The sequence below is a fragment of the Panulirus ornatus genome, chromosome 38 (genome assembly GCF_036320965.1).
Source record: "Panulirus ornatus isolate Po-2019 chromosome 38, ASM3632096v1, whole genome shotgun sequence".
NCBI classification, from domain to species: Eukaryota; Metazoa; Arthropoda; class Malacostraca; order Decapoda; family Palinuridae; genus Panulirus; species Panulirus ornatus.
In genome coordinates, this window is record NC_092261.1 from 1,392,712 (window position 1) to 1,413,317 (window position 20,606).

Sequence of the window (20,606 nt, forward strand, 5' to 3'; positions counted from 1 at the left end):
TTTTGTAATTTTAGATATCCTAAAAGGACATGTCTTAGCCCAATTTTATATGCTTTATTTATATGAGTGATCCTGTATGCGCTAGTTCCAGTTCAAATTTGCACCTTTTGCAGATAATGATAATTTTCAGTTTGATGATAGAGATATCAGCCAGCATTCAAAGTTAGATAGAGAATTACCCATGTATTCCCTGCATGTTGAAAGCGACCAATATAGGGGCGGGAACCAGGGGATGGAAAATCTCACTTTCATGTATTTCAGTTTGTAAAAGGTAGGAAAAGAGCTAAGCGAGGAATAAACCTCCTTGAGGGCTCAGGCTAGGGTGTCTGAATGTGTGTGGATGTTACCAAGATGAGAAGAAAGGAGGGATAGTAGTTTGAAGAAAGGAATATGCATGTTCCAGCTCTGAGTGAAGCAGAGCTCAAAGTTAAGGAGGTGAATGGTTGAGAATGGCTTAGGGGTAAAGTCAGGGGTTAGTATAAGGGCGAAAGCTAAGGAATGGGTAGCACTAGTGTTAAAGTAGAAATTGTGGGATTATGTGAGTATGTGTGGCAGTAGTTTTGATGCAAGAAACGGTATGATAAGTGGTGGGTGATTCACATTAATCCCTCAGCTATAGATTCCTGGCGTAATTTACAAATGTGGAGTTATTAGTCCAAATCATTTGACCACACCATTGCACATGCTGTTGACTATACCATAACTTTTTTGGAAGTGATGGTGTATTTGCTGTAGGAAGTGATGGTGTATTTGCTGTAGAATACTCAAACGAAACTTTAGTTTTTTAAAAAAGTTTATTTACGCATTGTAGAATTCCCGTCGACATAAATTATGAGACAAATGGATATATAGGACAGTACTTGAAGATTTTTAATGTCATATTGTATAAGTATAAAGTAATTTATATTCTGTGGCCCTCATGGGGTAGTACACAGAGCTGTGGTGAATGACACGCCAAGTAGGTACAGAGCTGCAGCAACCGAGCAAAGTCCGAACCTTGATAGGCTTGGGTGCCGTAACACGCGACTGAGAAATCGAGGTGTTGGTAACCTGTATGTGGAAACCGAAAATGACAGCGGTTTAAACGAGAACTAATGCAGATAGCTGTGACGTTGGAGATAGAGGTGGTCATCCAGGTGGTGGTGATGGTGATTGGCTGGTTATGATGTTGGAGGGAGAGGGTCGAGCGAGGGTGGTCGGGTACGGTGCCGCCTCCAATACCCCGATGTCTGACCCTTGGTAGATCTTTACCCCGTTGTTATAGTGTCTTCACCCACCACTTACTTGGTCATGCTATCTCCCTTTCTCTCACCACACTTCCTAGTCTGCAGAACCCTCCTTGCATTCCTGGTTATTGGCATCTTACAGGGTTCTAAAGACAACCTCCATGTACTGCCAACATCCGCTTAATATACGAGATGGTGTCCACACTGCAACGTGTCCCCGGTTACGGCCGTGATCTCAAGCCTAGTGGACTTATGTTTTAGTGATGTGCGAGGCCTCTTGTCTTCACGTTCCACCCAACCTAACCATATCCACTACAGCCATTCTTTCTTCCTGGTCCCAGTTCATCCCTTTCGACCACTTCCGTACTCACAACCCCGCCTCATCTTCCCCTCACCTCCACCTCAGGTCCTATATACCATCCACACTCGGCTCACTTCAGATTCCTTCAGCTGTCTCCCATTTATTTAGCGGCGTATTGAAGGTTGGATAATTCTTCAGTGAGATTAGACTTGTTTTATTTCATTGGAGCTACAGTCTTTGTGATTGTTTGGGCAAATTATGATGTATTATATGCATTTGAGAAAGACTAATCACGGAAACCCTGCTCGATACCTTTAGGGACTGGCAATGGCATTTTTGAGGCTTTGCATACGTAATAGCATATATTTGATATTCAGCTGAACACCTTTACACTTGTCTCCTGCTTGATAACAAGCGTGCTTGGCCTTAAACCCCTCTTGCCTCCCTTCGTAAACTGGACAGCCTTAACACACTTCAAACAAATGATGTAGGAACTCGTGTTACGAACTCTCGCATTTCACACGAGAGACAGATCGACAGGTAGCCAGTATGCACACATGCAGGCTCGTAAACTTATCGAGTATATTCATATATTACGTCATGATGAGGGTATTGTTGAGAAAATACAAAATGTCTGCCTCAATTTTGTAGCCATTTCATGTCTTTACAAATAACTATAACCTGTCAGTTTTTAAAAGATTTTTCACTTCAAAATTCGCAAAAATACTTGTCCTTGTCTCATCTTACTTTTTATTGAACTCCATATGTTTCAATTAAGGCCTGGCAGTAATTTGGACTTTAGTCCATGGCTAAGAGCCCCAAAAGAAAAAATGAATTATGTGACATGAAGATATAATTTGAGGTCATGAGGGTATTCAGAACGGTGAATAAAACTGATTAACAGCTTGTGGAGTTGTGCTGAAAAAAGACATGATTGGGTATATTTGGTTTAAGATGTGTACAAAAGTAAACAAAGGTGAATAGAAAAGATGGTCAGTGGGCATATTTGGATTACATACAAATTGATAAGCTTGCAAGAGACCCGTACATGTTAACATGCTCAGAGTAGCAGTGGGTGGAATGTCTGATCATTACATGGTGGAGGCAAGACAAGGTTTGCAGAAGAGAGGAAATGATATGTGAGGGGGGGTGAAAAAAAGAGAGCTTGTTAAAAACATGTAGGAGAAAAAAGTAATAGGATATCAAGTGAATGGCAAAAAGTGAGAATAAGTGAAGCAATGAGAGTAGATTAAGAATGGGTGGAATTTAGGAAAGCATTGCTGGCTCATGCAAGAAAAGTGTGTGACATGCAAAAGATGAGAAGTGGGCAGGTGAGAAAGGGTAATGAGTGATGGGATGATGAAGTAAAGTTGCTTGTAAAAGATAAATGAAGTTTATTTATAGGAAGTAATTAAGGAAATGACTGCAGGTGATTGGGAGATGTGCAAGAGAAAAAAGCAGCAGAAGGTGAAGAGGAAGGTGGGCTGAAAAAGTGGGCAAGTGGGAGTTGGGATGAGGGAGTATTAGCAAATTTCAGGAAGAATAAGATTGTGTTTTGAAAGGTTAATAGTGTGAGAAAAGCAAGATAACTAATAGGAATATTTGTGAAGGGACAAACGTGGAAATAACAGGCAGATAAGATTTTTTTTTTACCCCAACATGGCACAGGCAAATGGGGGTGACTATGGTGTTGATAAATTAGGATTTTCAGTATAAGTCAAGGTGAGGTGCCTGAAGATTGGTAAAATGCATGTATAGTGCCCTTGTATAATGGTAAAGGCTTAGGTGTGTTCGAATTAATGAGGTGTATGATTGTGGAGTGGATCTGTCAGCGGATGGAACCATGGAAGCGGAAGTGGATCATAGGGTGGGGGAGGGGGCGAAAATTTTGGGAGCCTTGAAGAATGTGTGGAAGTCGAGAACATTATCCCGGAAAGCAAAAATGGGTATGTTTGAAGGAATAGTGGTTCCAACAATGTTGTATGGTTGCGAGGCGTGGGCTATGGATAGAGTTGTGCGCAGGAGGATGGATGTACTGGAAATGAGATGTTTGAGGACAATGTGTGGTGTGAGGTGGTTTGATCGAGTAAGTAACGTAAGGGTAAGAGAGATGTGTGGAAATAAAAAGAGCGTGGTTGAGAGAGCAGAAGAGGGTGTTTTGAAATGGTTTGGGCACATGGAGAGAATGAGTGAGGAAAGATTGACCAAGAGGATATATGTGTCGGAGGTGGAGGGAACGAGGAGAAGAGGGAGACCAAATTGGAGGTGGAAAGATGGAGTGAAAAGGATTTTGTGTGATCGGGGCCTGAACATGCAGGAGGGTGAAAGGAGGGCAAGAAATAGAGTGAATTGGAGCGATGTGGTATACAGGGGTTGACGTGCTGTCAGTGGATTGAATCAAGGCATGTGAAGCGTCCGGGGTAAACCATGGAAAGCTGTGTAGGTATGTATATTTGCGTGTGTGGACGTGTGTATGTACATGTGTATGGGGGGGGGGGGGTTGGGCCATTTCTTTCGTCTGTTTCCTTGCGCTACCTCGCAGACGCGGGAGACAGCGACAAGGTATAAAAAAAAAAAAAAAAAAAAAAAAAAAAAAAGATTGTGGAGCATACCTGGCTACTTGTACATAAGAAAGGTAAATGAGAGGGGTGATTATACTAACAAAGCATCAGACTGGGAAGGAACGATGTGGATTCAGGAGTGGTAAAGGATTTGTGATCTGGTTTTTGTTTTGAAAAATATGAGAAATACTCAAGAGATGCAGGTTTTGTATGTCGCATTTATGGATCCAGAGAAAGCATGTAATATGACTGATAAGCTGCTTTGGAGATGTTACAAATGTATGGTCTTGGTGACCAAATTGCAAGGCTACAGTTTTTCAGAAATTGCATACTCATTTTACCATCATGGTGAAGTGCACTTGAAATATATGTAGAATGCATTCAAATTTGTCCTTTTATATGAAGCAGCTCGCATGAACATAAGATCAGATTATTTCTGTTTCATGGCACAGTGTGATCAAAACTTACTTTAAAGCTTATGCCATCAAAATAGTCACAAGCCTCAGATTTGCTCATGTCTACCTCAGAAGGTAAACTTGAATGAACCACTTTAATGTGACTGGATATTAAAGATATTTTGAGGTAGTCAAGTTATTCTTTTAAGTATCATCTGTGATACTAATGTGTTCTAAACATACAGGACCATACCAATTTAACAGATACATGAAATAGAAATTAACCCCAGAAAATTTAATAACCAAAGGACTGCAATGAATTTTGATCCACCAGTTAACCTTTCTTTGAAATATGACTTTACAATCTACCTAGCACAACAACGTAACTCCATAGCTGCTGGAGAAAGGGGTGGGGGTGCCATTTAACAGGAAAAACAATAAATGATGTCAGTAAAATTTGATAATTATTTTTTAACTAGATGAGTTACCTTGTCAATATTCTTAAATTTCATCTCTTTTCATCCAGAGCCTGCAACTTGTTTTGATATCCACATCGTCTTGGTGGACCAGGCTGAAATATCCAAATTAAATTTTGGTCTCTGATTTAACATTTTTCAACAAAAATCTTAAGTACAGTAATTTGAGTTGCGTGTTTTTAAATACCAAAAGAGAAAAAAAGAAAGAGGACTTTCTTAATAATACTAACAAAGAAAATGTACATTTATTAGTGGAAATTTCTCCTGCAGACTCCAATACCACATCTGCTTTCTGTTCAGTTTCACTACCAACTCTGTATAACAAAGTCGTCTTGCTGGGTGACACAACAGAAGATATCTAATATTACATTCACTGAAGAATGAATCATATATAAGAACTTCTTATTCTTTTATCACTTGGGTATCTGTTTTTATCACCAAAAACAATGCCTTCATTAACTATGACGTGTACCTACATTATTCTCGAACTTTAAAATGATGAGAAAATGACCACTGCACTTTATTAATACAATTTAACTTTGGAGAAAATTCTCTAAAGCTATCAGAATAGGCATGTGCAATTAGAAAATACATTTATACAGTACTTCCATATCCTTTCAAGTGTTTATCAGATTAACCATCAAACTTATTTTAAGATAACTTTGCTTCCTTCAACTGGCCAACTGAATGGAAATGGTAGTCCTAATAAAGTTATGGCTCTTGTGATGCTTGTCAGAAACAGGTGTCAGCAATGCCTCCGTTGAAGAGAGGAATGTTGGCACTGTTGTAATGCTCTAGAATTAGAATGTAATATTTCAACATCATTTACATTATTTTGAAGATCAAAATACTCATAAAATAACAATTCATAACTCATGGTTTTTACTCAAAATGCTTGCATCAGTCACTAAATATTAACAATATTTCATAAAGAAAAACCCACTCAAAATGTTAAATGAATGGTTTAAAAAACATGCTTTACAACAGGCTACTATTTATTTTCCATAATATTTCTATCAATATGAATAATTCTGGTTTGCAATCCGTATCAGTCTGTAGGTGAAATAGAAAAAGGAGAGCATTCCATGAAACACTGCATATATCACTGGATAATGTGCACTACTTACAGAGACTGTACATAAAGTACCAAAACCATAACCTATCAGTAACTAAACTAAGCAGGAGCTTTACATATTTTAATGAATACACAAACACCCTTGTTGTCATGACAGAAGCTCTTGCACTCTTCTAGCACTTACTTGTAAAATTACTTATCTCTGATAACTTTATTAACTCCCTTAGTAATCTTTTACTCATAATTCTGAATATTTAAAAACTGTCTCAAGGAAATCAACTGATATTTCATTCAGGTCACAACAAACATGAAAAACAGGTTTCTGTACCTTCTATCAGTATGCCACCATATTTAAATAGGTAAATAGAATATAACAAAATATGTATCCATTACTAATACTGAATTAATCTATTTATCAAAACTATAAAACGAAGCACCAGTTTATACCTTTTTATTTATTCATATATATATATATATATATATATATTATTTTATTTTATTTTGCTTTGTGGCTCTCCTGCGTTAGCGAGGTAGCGCAAGGAAGCAGACGAAAGAATGGCCAAACCCACCCACATACACATGTATATACATACATGTCCACACACGCAAATATACATACCTTTACATCTCAATGTACACATATATATACACACACAGACATATACATATATACACATGTACATAATTCATACTGTCTGCCTTTATTTATTCCCATCGCCACCTCGCCATGCATGGAATAACAACCCCTTCCCCCCTCATGTGTGCAAGGTAGCGCTAGGAAAAGACAACAAAGGCCCCATTCGTTCACACTCAGTCTCTAGCTGTCATGTAATAATGCACCGAAACCACAGCTCCCTTTCCACATCCAGGCCCCACAGAACTTTCCATGGTTTACCCCAGATGCTTCACATGCCCTGGCTCAATCCGTTGACAGCACGTCGACCCCTGTATACCACATCATTCCAATTCACTCTATTCCTTGCACGCCTTTCACCCTCCTGCATGTTCAGGCCCCGATCACTCAAAATCAAGGCTCCCAGAATTTTCGCCCCCTCCCCCACCCTATGATTCACTTCCACTTCCATGGTTCCATCTGCTGCCAAATCCACTCCCAGATATCTAAAACACTTCACTTCCTCCAGTTTTTCTCCATTCAAACTTACCTCCCAATTGACTCTCAACCCTATTGTACCTAATAACCTTGCTCTTATTCACATTTACTCTCAACTTTCTTCTTTCAAAGACTTAACCAAACTCAGTCACCAGCTTCTGCAGTTTCTCACATGAATCAGCCACCAGCACTGTATCATCAGCGAACAACAACTGACTCACTTCCCAAGCTCTCTCATCCACAGCAGACTGCATACTTGCCACTCTTTCCAAAACTCTTGCATTCACCTCACTAACAACCCCATCCATAAACAAATCAAACAACCATGGAGACATCACACATCCCTTACGCAAACCTATATTCACTGAGAACCAATCACTTTCCTCTCTTCCAACACGTACACATGCGTTACATCCTCAATAAAAACTTTTCACTGCTTCTAACAACTTGCCTCCCACACCATATATTCTTAATACCTTCCACAGAGCATCTCTATCAACTCTATCATATGCCTTCTCCAGATCCATAAATGCTACATACAAATCCATTTGCTTTTCTAAGTATTTCTCACATACATTCTTCAAAGCAAACACCTGATCCACACATCCTCTACCACTTCTGAAACCACACTGCTCTTCCCCAATCTGATGCTCTGTACATGCCTTCACCTTCTCAATCAATACCCTCCCATATAATTTACCAGGAATACTCAACAAACTTATACCTCTGTAATTTGAGCACTCACTCTTATCCCCTTTGCCTTTGTACAATGGCACTATGCAAGCATTCCGCCAATCCTGAGGCACCTCACCATGAATCATACATACATTAAATAACCTTACCAACCAGTCAACAATACAGTCACCCCCTTTTTTAATAAATTTCACTGTAATACCATCCAAACCTGCTGCCTTGCCGGCTTTCATCTTCCGCAAAGCTTTTACTACCTCTTCTCTGTTTACCAAATCATTTTCCCTAACCCTCTCACTTTGCATACCACCTCGACCAAAACCCCTATATCTGCCACTCTATCATCAAACACATTCAACAAACCTTCAAAATACTCACTCCATCTCCTTCTCACATCACCACTACTTGTTATCACCTCCCCATTAGCCCCCTTCACTGAAGTTCCCATTTGCTCCCTTGTCTTACGCACTTTATTTGCCTCCTTCCAAAACATCTTTTTATTCTCCCTAAAATTTAATGATACTCTCTCACCCCAACTCTCATTTGCCCTCTTTTTCACCTCTTGCCCCTTTCTCTTGACCTCCTGCCTCTTTCTTTTATACATCTCTCACTCATTTGCATTTTTTCCCTGCAAAAATCATCCAAATGCCTCTCTCTTCTCTTTCACTAATAATCTTACTTCTTCATCCCACCACTCACTACCGTTTCTAATCTGCCCACCTCCCATGCTTCTCATGCCACAAGCATCATTTGCGCAAGCCATCACTGCTTCCCTAACTACATCCCATTCCTCTCCTACTCCCCTTACCCTTAAGGTTATCATACTAAATCACTGTTTCCCATGTCAGTGAGGTAGCGCCAGGAAACAGATGAAGAATGGCCCATCCACTCTTATAAACACACACACACATATATATATATATATATATATATATATATATATATATATATATATATATATATATACACACATAAATGCCCATACATGCACATATACATACAAAGACATTTTAGATATATACACATGTACATATTCATACTTGCTTGCCTTCATCCATTCCCAGTGCTACCCCACCCCACAGGAAACAGTATCGCTAACTCCCCCCCGCTTCAGCAAGGTAGCACCAGGAAAACAGACAAAAAATGGCCATATTCGTTCACACTGAGTTCTATATTGTGTGTGAATTATAAAATATCCCATATAGATAATTCTTGTCAAACATGAGGTCACTGTCTTTAGTATCAACAAATTAAATGAACTTCAAGAAACTGGAGCATGAAAATAATATTCTGGTTTTTAAACTCACATTATTACAGCAGCTAAAACATTACTCTTGGCAAATTATGTAATAAAAATATAATAGATTTCTTCCTAGAAGACGCATCTTAATAAACCAAATTCTCAATACATGAGTAACATAAAAATGCACAGTTGGTGATACAGGGATGAAAGGATCCACAAGACAGCTTCCTAATTAAACAAACTTGCAGAGGTTTTACTACACTCGTGGTTGTTAACCATCATCACCTTAACTACTACAAAGGAAAGAAATTAAGTGTAGGCATGAAAAGTGTAGGGAACCATGATAATGATCATTACATTTGAATGAGTATTCAAAATAAGGTAATGCCAATCAAGACAAAAATATTGTTACTCAATTCGAGATCCTAGGGTCCTTTATATCTTTATGAGCCTCCTGCAGCACTCAAGAAGTTGGCCACATTCACTGGACATGACCAAAGTTCATAAAGTGTAGTGGTGTGTGTGTCTACGAGTAGAGAGTGCAAGATATTTGAGGAGTATGTACTCGGAGTCTTCATTGTAATAGTTGCATTGTGAGCCATGAAGGATCCTAGGATATGCTGATACAGTGTTTGAAGTGTTATAAGGATGGTGATGTCCAAGGTACAGACAGGAAAGTGTGCCTCGTGTTTTTTTGAGGAATTTGCTTTTCATGGGTGCATGTCTGGTGGCATGGATTGTAAGGCTTAGTTGGAAGAGTGGTCTTTTCAGTGTCTGACAAGTTATTTTAGTGCTTGTGTGTGTATATATGGGGATGGGGAGAAATAATACTTCCCACGCATTCCCTGCGTGTCATAGAAGGCGACTAAAGGGGACGGGAGCAGAGGGCTAGAAACCCTTCCCTCCTTGTATTTCAACTTTCTAAATGGAGAAACAGAAGGAGTCATGCGGGGAGTGCTCATCCTCCTCGAAGGCTCAGATTGGGATGTCTAAATGTGTGTGGATGTAACCAAGATGAGAAAAAAGTAGAGATAGGTAGTATGCTTGAGGAAAGGAACCTGGATGTTTTGGCTCTGAGTGAAACGAAGCTCAAGGGTAAAGGGGAAGAGTGGTTTGGGAATGTTTTGGGTGTAAAGTCAGGGGTTGGTGAGAGGACAAGAGCAAAGGAAGGAGTAGCACTACTTCTGAAACAAGAGTGGTGGGAGTATATAATAGAGTGTAAGAAAGTAAACTCAAGATTGATATGGATAAACCTAAAAGTGGATGGAGAGAGATGGGTGATTATTGATGCTTATGCACCTGGGCAAGAGAAGAAAGATCATGAGAGGCAAGTGTTTTGGGAGCAGTTGAGTGAGTGTGTTAGCAGTTTTGATGCACGAGACCGGGTTATAGTGATGGGTGATTTGAATGCAAAGGTGAGTAATGTGGCAGTTGAGGGAATGATTGGCGTACATGGGGCATTCAGTAATGTAAATGGTGAAGAGCTTTTAGGTTTGTGTTCTGAAAAAGGACTGGTGATTGGAAATCTTTCTTTTCTTTCTTTCATACTATTCGCCATTTCCCGCGTCAGCGAGGTAGCGTTAAGAACAGAGGACTGGGCCTCTGAGGAAACATCCTCATCCAGCCCCCTTCTCTGTTCCTTCCTTTGGGAAAAAAAAAAAAAAAAAAGAGAGAGGGGAGGATTTCTAGCCCCCTGCTCCCTTCCCTTTTAGTCGCCTTCTACGACACGCAGGGAATACGTGGGAAGTATTCTTTCTCCCCTATCCCCAGGGAATACATGGTTTAAAAAGAGAGATAAACATAAGTATATGTATGTAAGTAGGAGAGATGGCCAAAGAGTGTTATTAGATTGTGTTAATTGATAGGCGAATGAAAGAGAGACTTTTGGGTGTTACTGTGCTTAGAGGTACAACTGGAGGGATGTCTGATCATTATCTTGTGGAGGCACAGGTGAAGATTTGTTGAGGTTTTCAGAAAAGAAGAGAAAAAGTTGGGAAGAAGAGAGTGGTGAGAGTAAGTGAGCTTGGGAAGGAGACTTGTATGAGGAAGTACCAGGAGAGACTTGAGTACAGCATGGAAAAAGGTGAGAGCAAAGGACGTAAGGGGAGTGGGGGAGGAATGGGATATATTCAGGGAAGTAGTGATGGCTTGCGCAAAAGATGTCTATGGAATGAGAAGCATGGGAGGTGGGCAGATTAGAAAGGGTAGTGAGTGGTGGGATGTAGAAGTACGATTATATTAGTGAAAGAGAAGAGAGAGGCATTTGGACGATTTTTGCAGGGAAATAGTGCAAATGACTGGGAGATGTATAAGAGAAAGAGGCAGGAGGTCAAGAGAAAGGTGCAAGAGATGAAAAAGAGGGCAAATGAGAGTTGGGGTGAGAGAGTATCATTAAATTTTAGGAAGAATAAAAAGATGTTTTGGAAGGAGGTAAATAAAATGAGTAAAAGACAAGAGAACAAATGGGAACATTGGTGAATGGGGCTAATGGGAGGTAGTAACAAGTAGTGGTGATGCGAGAAGGAGATGGAGTGAGTATTTTGAAGGTTTGTTGAATGTGTTAGGTGATAGAGTGGCAGATATAGGGTGTTGTGTTCGAGGTGGTGTGCGAAATGAGAGGGTCAGGGAGAATGGTTTGGTAAACAGAGAGGAGATAGCGAAAGTATTGCGGAAGAAGAAAGCCAGCAAGGCAGCGGGTTTGAATGGTATTGCAGTGGACTTTATTAAAAAGGGGGTGACTGTTGTTGTTGACTGGTTGGTGAGGATATTCAATGTATGTATGGCTCATGGTGAAGTGCCTGAGGATTGGCAGAATGCATGCATAGTGCCACTGTACAAAGGCAAAGGGGATAAAGGAGAGTGTTCAAATTACAGAGGTATAGGTTTGTTGAGTATTCCTGGGAAATCATATGGGAGGGTATTGATTGATCTCCCATGATGATGTGATAATTACACGAAATGTCACGTGGGAACTTATCATGCTTCATTTTTCTCATGGTTATCAGCGAATACTATATCACATGCACCGCTGTGACCTCTTGCAGTATATATACTCATGTATATATTCACACTTGCTAGCCTTCATCCATTCCCAGCGCCACCCCCTGCATCAATGAGGTAGCTCCAAGAAACAGACAAAGAAAGGCCATATCTGCTCATGTTCATTCTCTGACTGTCATGTGTAATGTACTGAAACCACAGCTCCCTGTCCACATCCAGGCCCCCAAAGACCTTTCTATGGTTCACCCCAGGATCAATTTCCATGAGAGTCCTAGTGTTACCCAGGACTCTTATAACGGCTCCTGCAGCCCAAGTCTGCACTATTTCCAGTAGCTGGGACATATGTGACCCCTTTGAAGTGAGACATTCTTTGATGAGTCTTTACTTCCAGTGATTTCACTTCACCAAAAGTGACTTTTCGCTTGCAGTATAACCTCAAGAAGGAGAAGTGCAGTGACACTGCTTACCAGCAGATAATATGCTTTATGAGTTTCTAACAGCTTTAGCCATCAAACCCATAAGACATATCTAAGAAAACTTCAGAATAATGGAAAATATATATATTGAATGGTGATTTTTTAACAGTCTACCACAATGTCTTCTTGAACTTATGCAACAGTAAAGGAAAACTAAATCAGATTAACACTATTCAGTGTTAACTATGCATACTGATACAATACACATTAAAGCTGTATCCTTAAAACCAAAAACAAAACTGAGGAAAGTATTAATGCTGACAAGTTTTATACATTATCATGAACGTAATACTCTCTCTTAACTAAGCTATTTTACTCGTACCAAATATACATAAGTTTAGCCTGAATTACTCATTTCTGGTGGTTTTGACCAGACTACCAGCACAATGTTTCATAACTTCTCTCTCATCCCTATTCCATTCCCACAAACATGGGCATAAAATCTGCAAAAACCCTTACATAGTTACACTATGTTTACTAATACTTGAACAAAGACATACAACTTTTTCACAACATTCTTCATGCAAATAGAGAAAAGAATAAACAAAATTTTTTTTCTTTAATCATTCAGTAATTTTTAACTATCATAACTGGTCAACTTCATTAAAAATTTTCACTTTATTCCTAATTTAATTTAAACACTTCAGTCCTGGTTAACTGGATAAATAGGTAACCAATTTTATTTTGTTGCATATGTTTTCTGATGAATCATCATAAGAATTTTTCAGTATGACATACACAAATAATATATTTTCAAAAGGAAATCATTGCATGCATTTTGCTATACCAAATTACTGCACTTACAATGGAGAACATGAATTGCATTATGAAATACAATATAAAGCATTGTGCTTAACACAAATGTACCAGTTTTAATGAGTGCAGCCTGATATTGTTTACACCTGACATTACTTTACTTTAAACAGTACAAGCAAATCTACTTGAATTTTTAGGTACTTTTAATTCCATGGGTGCACAAATTTTAAAAATTTCACTGTCAGTTGCTGTTACTGTTACCTTAGAGACGGATGGGCCTTAATTATTCTCAAGCTACTTTCACATATTTCTATTATTTTTAAAAAACTTTGTCTCAAAAATTAATACTATTCAACGAAAAGTTTTAAGGTGCATGAAAGTGATGAACACAGTAAAACCTCAATAAATTACTAATAAATTACCAACAATGTATATGATCAAATACCAGTACATGTTACTCATGTATGTTAATTACTAGATTTGAAAAGAATTTTTGTTCCTCTTTGTTCTCAATTCCTTTACAGTTTATATTGGCTCTTTAAAAGTTTTACTCTGACTTTGTTTCCTTAGAATGTTCTATTACACCCAACCTGTGATTTATGAAGGTTCTATTAACTAAAATTTCATATACAAAAAGATCCACCAGCTCTGTACAAAAAAATCGTGATTTACATATCCCCACAGTTTTTGATTTTATTATTTAAAACTAAAATCTTCCTTAACATTAAGAGTAAGAAGCTTCCACCATTTAGTAGTAATGCTAGTAACATGAAAGAACAGAAAACTATGCAAAACTGATGTGTTAATGCAATGTGATAAAGGATGAAGTCCCACAGTATTAGTAGAGCAATTTATGCTGTAATTTTGTACATAAGTAATGTTAATTTTATGAATATTTTCAATGTGTTTTGCATTTGTATTGTTAATTTTAAGTATATTCCGATGACATTCATTACATTTTAGAGGTTTTATCCTTTAAAGAAATGGGACTCATGTTTTATAATAAAAGTCAAAGGAGAAATGAGTCAGTTTATGAAATTTTGATTCAAGAATGGCTTTTTGGGAATACTGGCCATTCATAAATCAGGGGATGGATGTATTACAAAACTTTTAAGCTAATTTGCACATTTACAAATATATATGGGAATATCATTGACCAAGAGTTGTGATGTTCACTTTCATCAGGAACAGTTTTACTCGAGACAACATTCTTATGCTTTCAATGAGACTGCATATAGTATGTTGATGGCGAATAGTATGAAAGAAAAAAGATATATATATATATATATATATATATATATATATATATATATATATATATATATATATATTTTTTTTTTTTTTTTTTTTTTTTTTTTTTATACTTTGTCGCTGTCTCCCGCGTTTGCGAGGTAGCGCAAGGAAACAGACGAAAGAAATGGCCCAACCCCCCCCCCATACACATGTATATACACACGTCCACACACGCAAATATACATACCTACACAGCTTTCCATGGTTTACCCCAGACGCTTCACATGCCTTGCTTCAATCCACTGACAGCACGTCAACCCCTGTATACCACATGACTCCAATTCACTCTATTTCTTGCCCTCCTTTCACCCTCCTGCATGTTCAGGCCCCGATCACACAAAATCTTTTTCACTCCATCTTTCCACCTCCAATTTGGTCTCCCTCTTCTCCTCGTTCCCTCCACCTCCGACACATATATCCTCTTGGTCAATCTCTCCTCACTCATTCTCTCCATGTGCCCAAACCATTTCAAAACACCCTCTTCTGCTCTCTCAACCACGCTCTTTTTATTTCCACACATCTCTCTCACCCTTACGTTACTTACTCGATCAAACCACCTCACACCACACATTGTCCTCAAACATCTCATTTCCAGCACATCCATCCTCCTGCGCACATCTCTATCCATAGCCCACGCCTCGCAACCATACAACATTGTTGGAACCACTATTCCCTCAAACATACCCATTTTTGCTTTCCGAGATAATGTTCTCGACTTCCACACATTTTTCAAGGCTCCCAAAATTTTCGCCCCCTCCCCCACCCTATGATCCACTTCCGCTTCCATGGTTCCATCCGCTGACAGATCCACTCCCAGATATCTAAAACACTTCACTTCCTCCAGTTTTTCTCCATTCAAACTCACCTCCCAATTGACTTGACCCTCACCCCTACTGTACCTAATAACCTTGCTCTTATTCACATTTACTCTCAACTTTCTTCTTCCACACACTTTACCAAATTCAGTCACCAGCTTCTGCAGTTTCTCACATGAATCAGCCACCAGCGCTGTATCATCAGCGAACAACAACTGACTCACTTCCCAAGCTCTCTCATCCCCAACAGACTTCATACTTGCCCCTCTTTCCAGGACTCTTGCATTTACCTCCCTTACAACCCCATCCATAAACAAATTAAACAACCATGGAGACATCACACACCCCTGCCGCAAACCTACATTCACTGAGAACCAATCACTTTCCTCTCTTCCTTTATATATATATATATATATATAAACTTTTCCAAAAGAAGGGAACAGAGAGGGGGGCCAGGTGAGGATATTCTCTCAAAAGTCCAGTCGTCTGCTCTTAACGCTATCTTGCTAACGCAGGAAATGGCGAATAGTATAAAATATATATATATATATATATATATATATATATATATATATATATATATATATATATATATATATATATATATATATATATATACGTGCTGTCAGTGGATTGAATCAGGGCATGTGAAGCGTCTGGGGTAAACCATGGAAAGTTGTGTGGGGCCTGGATGTGGAAAGGGAGCTGTGGTTTCGGGCATTATTGCATGACAGCTAGAGACTGAGTGTGAACGAATGGGGCCTTTTTTGTCTTTTCCTAGTGCTACCTCGCACACATGAGGGGGGAGGGGGATGGTATTCCATGTGTGGCGAGGTGGCGATGGGAATGAATAAAGGCAGACAGTGTGAATTGTGTGCATGGGTATATATATGTATGTGTCTGTGTGTGTATATATATGTGTACATTGAGATGTATAGGTATGTATATTTGCGTGTGTGGACGTGTATGTATATACATTGTGTATGGGGGTGAGTTGGGCCATTTCTTTCGTCTGTTTCCTTGCGCTACCTCGCAAACGCGGGAGACAGCGACAAAGCAAAATAAATGAAATAATTATATATTATCCTTGGGGATAGGGGAGAAAGAATACTTCCCACGTATTCCCTGCATGTCATAGAAGGCGACTAAAAGGGGAGGGAGTGGGGGGCTGGAAATCCTCCCCTCTTGTTTTTTTTCTTAATTTTCCAAAAGAAGGAACAGAGAAGGGGGCCAGGTGATGATATTCCCTCAGAGGCCCAGTCCTCTGTTCTTAACGCTACCTTGCTAATGCGGGAAATGGCGAATAGTTTGAAAGAAAGAAATATATATATATCTTTCTTTTTCATTTTTCATACTATTCGCCATTCCCGCATTAGCGAGGTAGCGTTAAGAACAGAGGACTGGGCCTTAGAGGGAATATCCTTACCTGACCCCCTTCTCTGTTCCTTCTTTTGGAAAAAAAAAACATATATATATTTGTGTATGTGAGTGAATGGGCCATTCTTCGTCTGTTTCCTGGTGCTACCTCACTAACACAGGAAAAAGCAATTAAGTATAATAAAATATAATTATCCAAACGGGTAGCCAGATTTCAAAATTTACATGGGATCTATTATGCCTAAAGGGACCCAACAGCCGACCAAATGAATTACAACAACCCATGGAGTTTTTTCCCATCTTATAATTGAGTTTTAAACATTACAACTGAAATTATGTAATGTACTTCCAAAATTTTTTTAGTAAATCCCAATCCAAAATGTCGTGTAGACATAGGAAATGAGAGGTGATTACTTAGTTAAGTGCTAGGTGTGGCTTCTGGCTCACTTGAGGTTGGAGGTAACTAAAAATGAGTTTTATCTTGCTGCAATAAGGCTTGAACATCAGAAGTGGCAAGTCTTACATTTAGTCCATCATAGGAGCAAAAAAGGATGTACTCAAGAGAACTACCGAGAGACAGCTCTAGGACATCCAGCAAGGGGATTGCAGAGTTAAGTACCGTGCATTTACAAGATTTTGATGACTAGCAGTTCTTGCAGTGCCACTTGCTTCATGTAATTAGTTTTACTTCTCATCAGCTTTTGTACAGTGGACACAAAGGTAACAACAGGCGACTACATAAAAGTTGCTGAAGTGCCCAGGGTTTTACTAAAAAACCAACACACTTGCAAGTGCCAGATTCTATAATGCCAAACTTGAAATGTTAATGCATATACACTAAAAGCCAATAAAAATAACTTTCAAGAATTAGTGTCTTTCCTAAACTTTAACACACTCCTCTTCCACTTTTAACTTTACTTACACTCTTCAACTCTATCATTTGAGTAAAAGCCTTCATATTTGCCCCTTAATGTACTACACTTAATATGGTAACCATAATCATTTACAAAAATCCATTTCTTAATACAAATGCCAACTATTTCTTTCTTTATACTCGTGCCGAAATACAGAATTCCTCAGTAAAGGTTCTAAGCTGATGTTGGTTCTTGAATCTTGAACATAGTGATGGTTGGCAGTCAAATACTCAATGTTCCTATAAGATTACTTGTTCTGCATGACTGTTTAAAAGTATCAGCTTCATCATAAACTAAGTAGTTAGCTTTGATTTGAGCAAAGGTTTGCATTACATATCAGCAATAAATGTTAAGACTTTTTCTCTAATTTTCAGATATTCATGAGAAATTGCTTCATGATCAGAATTTTGGTACACTGGCAATGGCCAAAAACCTAACGAAACTACAATCCAAGCTGATAACTCCTTATTTTCCCACAGCCAAAATAAATTCATCTGCATCACTGGCTCACCAAGGCTTTTGTGAGTTCAAAGGTGATGTAATGTAATACTCAAAGATGAGATTCCATTTCAAATACTGTATTTTGTATAAATATATCATTTTGTTCTTATTCCTCCAATTCTAAAATTCTATAAAAAATCAATCCATACAAAAGCTACCTGAAATGGAATTAATCCTCATGCACATGTCAAATGAGAGACCTGTAGTTTTATACATAAAAGTAGAAAACTTAATGTACTTTAGTGAGCTACATATAAGGGGTTATGGAGGACAACTCAAGGCAATTACAGGATGACACAGAATCCCTCTAATTCAAAAATTCAACTAAAAAAAATCATCCCTTAAACATCTTATCTGAATTAAATTAATCCTCATACACTTGAGACCTGTAATTTTGTACATAAAGTAGAAATTTCTCAAATGTAGTGAGCTATATCATAGGTCAGGATGGGGAGGGTGACTTAAAGGAAGTGGCAAGGATGTAAACTCCAGTTCATTACCACTATTTGTAAAAGATGATTTTTCATGTAATCCTTTTAATCTGGAACCAAGGAATATTAATTAAAAGGTTAACCAAACTGATGGTTTTTGCAAGGGTCCAGGCATGTCAACAGGGGTAATCATGTTTGGTAACAACATAAACAGTGGGAGATAACAAACACCAAGGTCCCATTCAAAACTATTTTGACCAAAAATGATGTAATTCCAAAGTAATTCAGCTTCATGCAACCATATAGCATTAATAGAATGGACCTTGATTAAGACCTCAATTGCCTGTGCCATCTCAACAAGGATGCCATTTGGCAAACATTTGTTTACCAAATAGCATTCTAGCTACATCTCTTTATGTCTCACCTGATGATGTGAATATTATACAAAAGTGCACTTGGGAACTTATTGTGTTCCATTTTCCCCGTGGACTCGTAGAAATATCTTGATCATACGCAAAATCGTGATCCTTTCCAGTATGTATGTGTGTGTGTGTACGAGTAGATAGAGAGGAAAGTGATTGATTCCCGGTGAATGTAGGTTTGTGGCAGGGGTGCATGATGTCTCCATGGTTGTTTAATTTGTTTATATATGGGGTTGTTAGGGAGGTGAATGCAAGAGTTTTTGAAGAGAGGGGCAAGTATGCAGTCTGTTGTGGATGAGAGGGCTTGAGAAGTTAGTCATTTGTTGTTCCCTCCCTTAAAATACTATAAAATTCAAAGAAGTATAGACAGATTATTGCACCCCTCATATATTACTGGTCAATATACTTGATTTATATTTTACCCATACAGATACTTCTTGCAAGCAATTCTGTGAGGAGAACAAGCAACAACACCCTCTCAGGCAATGACCACCACATACCAAAACTTTTTGGCAAGGATAAGTCATTTCAAGGAGTTATATGAAATGCACATGATATCTGACAATGAAGATCCTGAACTGTGGAAAAAGAAAAGGGCATCATGGCATATATATCATGTCAGAGGCAACTCTCAGGTCATAAGCTAAATTGGGGAAAAAAGTCCACAAAAATACTTGATTTTCAGACATGTCAAACAATAAATCTTCAATTTATACCACATGAAGCCATGAAACATCATTACTTTCCCATTAATAAGGAACTCTACATCATGTTAAAAGGCAATATTATGTATACAGAGCCTGGAATGAAATAAGAATGCCAAATCATGTACCTTGCATTGTGATTCCATTCTAAGCCAAACACGGAATACTTGGCATCACCACTGGTATAATAAGACAGTTCCAGGACTTATATAATCATACAACAGTTCCAGGATTCACAAATTCCAACAAATAATCTCTGAAACAAACTTGCAAGTATTACGATTTACTGACTGCTCCATATGGACACATGAGCAATGGGATCCAACGGAAAGATGCACCGGCTTAAATCACATTCCATGCTATACCAAGTGGACAGAACTCTTGAACTGAACGTAATTGCCCAATGGTTGGGGTGGAAACTGAGGAGGAAATACCCTAAAGTGACAAAAGCATCCGCTAAAGAATACCAATACCCCTTCAAGTCTTTTGAGAAAAATTAACTATCATCTTCTGAATACCTCAACAGTCAGCATGTGAAACACAATCCACCAACACCTCATCCTCATAAAGACCATGGATCCTTTGAACAGCATGAAGAAAACAGATACTTTAAACAAATTTGGACAACCATAAGTACAGCCCTTTTGTTTTTCCTGCTGATGATATGATACAGCCCTTTTGTTGTTTCAGCTTAAGATGATGTGACTGTCAAAAGCCAGGCAAACTTCCACACAAGTGTAAGAAGGATGGCCTAGTATGTGCCAAACTTTTCAGAAGTCCCAGCGTAGATTCATGACTTCTGAACCTGATAAGCCTAAGCTTCAATGTTGTTCTTCTAA

General features: G+C 38.6%; 1 long non-coding RNA gene across 1 annotated transcript in view; it reads left to right on the forward strand.

Moving 5' to 3' along the window:
• The window catches only part of LOC139760769 (uncharacterized), a 30,784-nt gene extending 10,240 nt beyond the window's left edge, over nucleotides 1-20,544 (forward strand). The window contains exons 2-3 of the long non-coding RNA XR_011715405.1: nucleotides 18,084-18,230; nucleotides 19,494-20,544. This is a non-coding gene — a long non-coding RNA (uncharacterized lncRNA). The remainder of the gene's footprint in view (nucleotides 1-18,083; nucleotides 18,231-19,493) is intronic.
• Nucleotides 20,545-20,606: the final 62 nt, after the last annotated feature.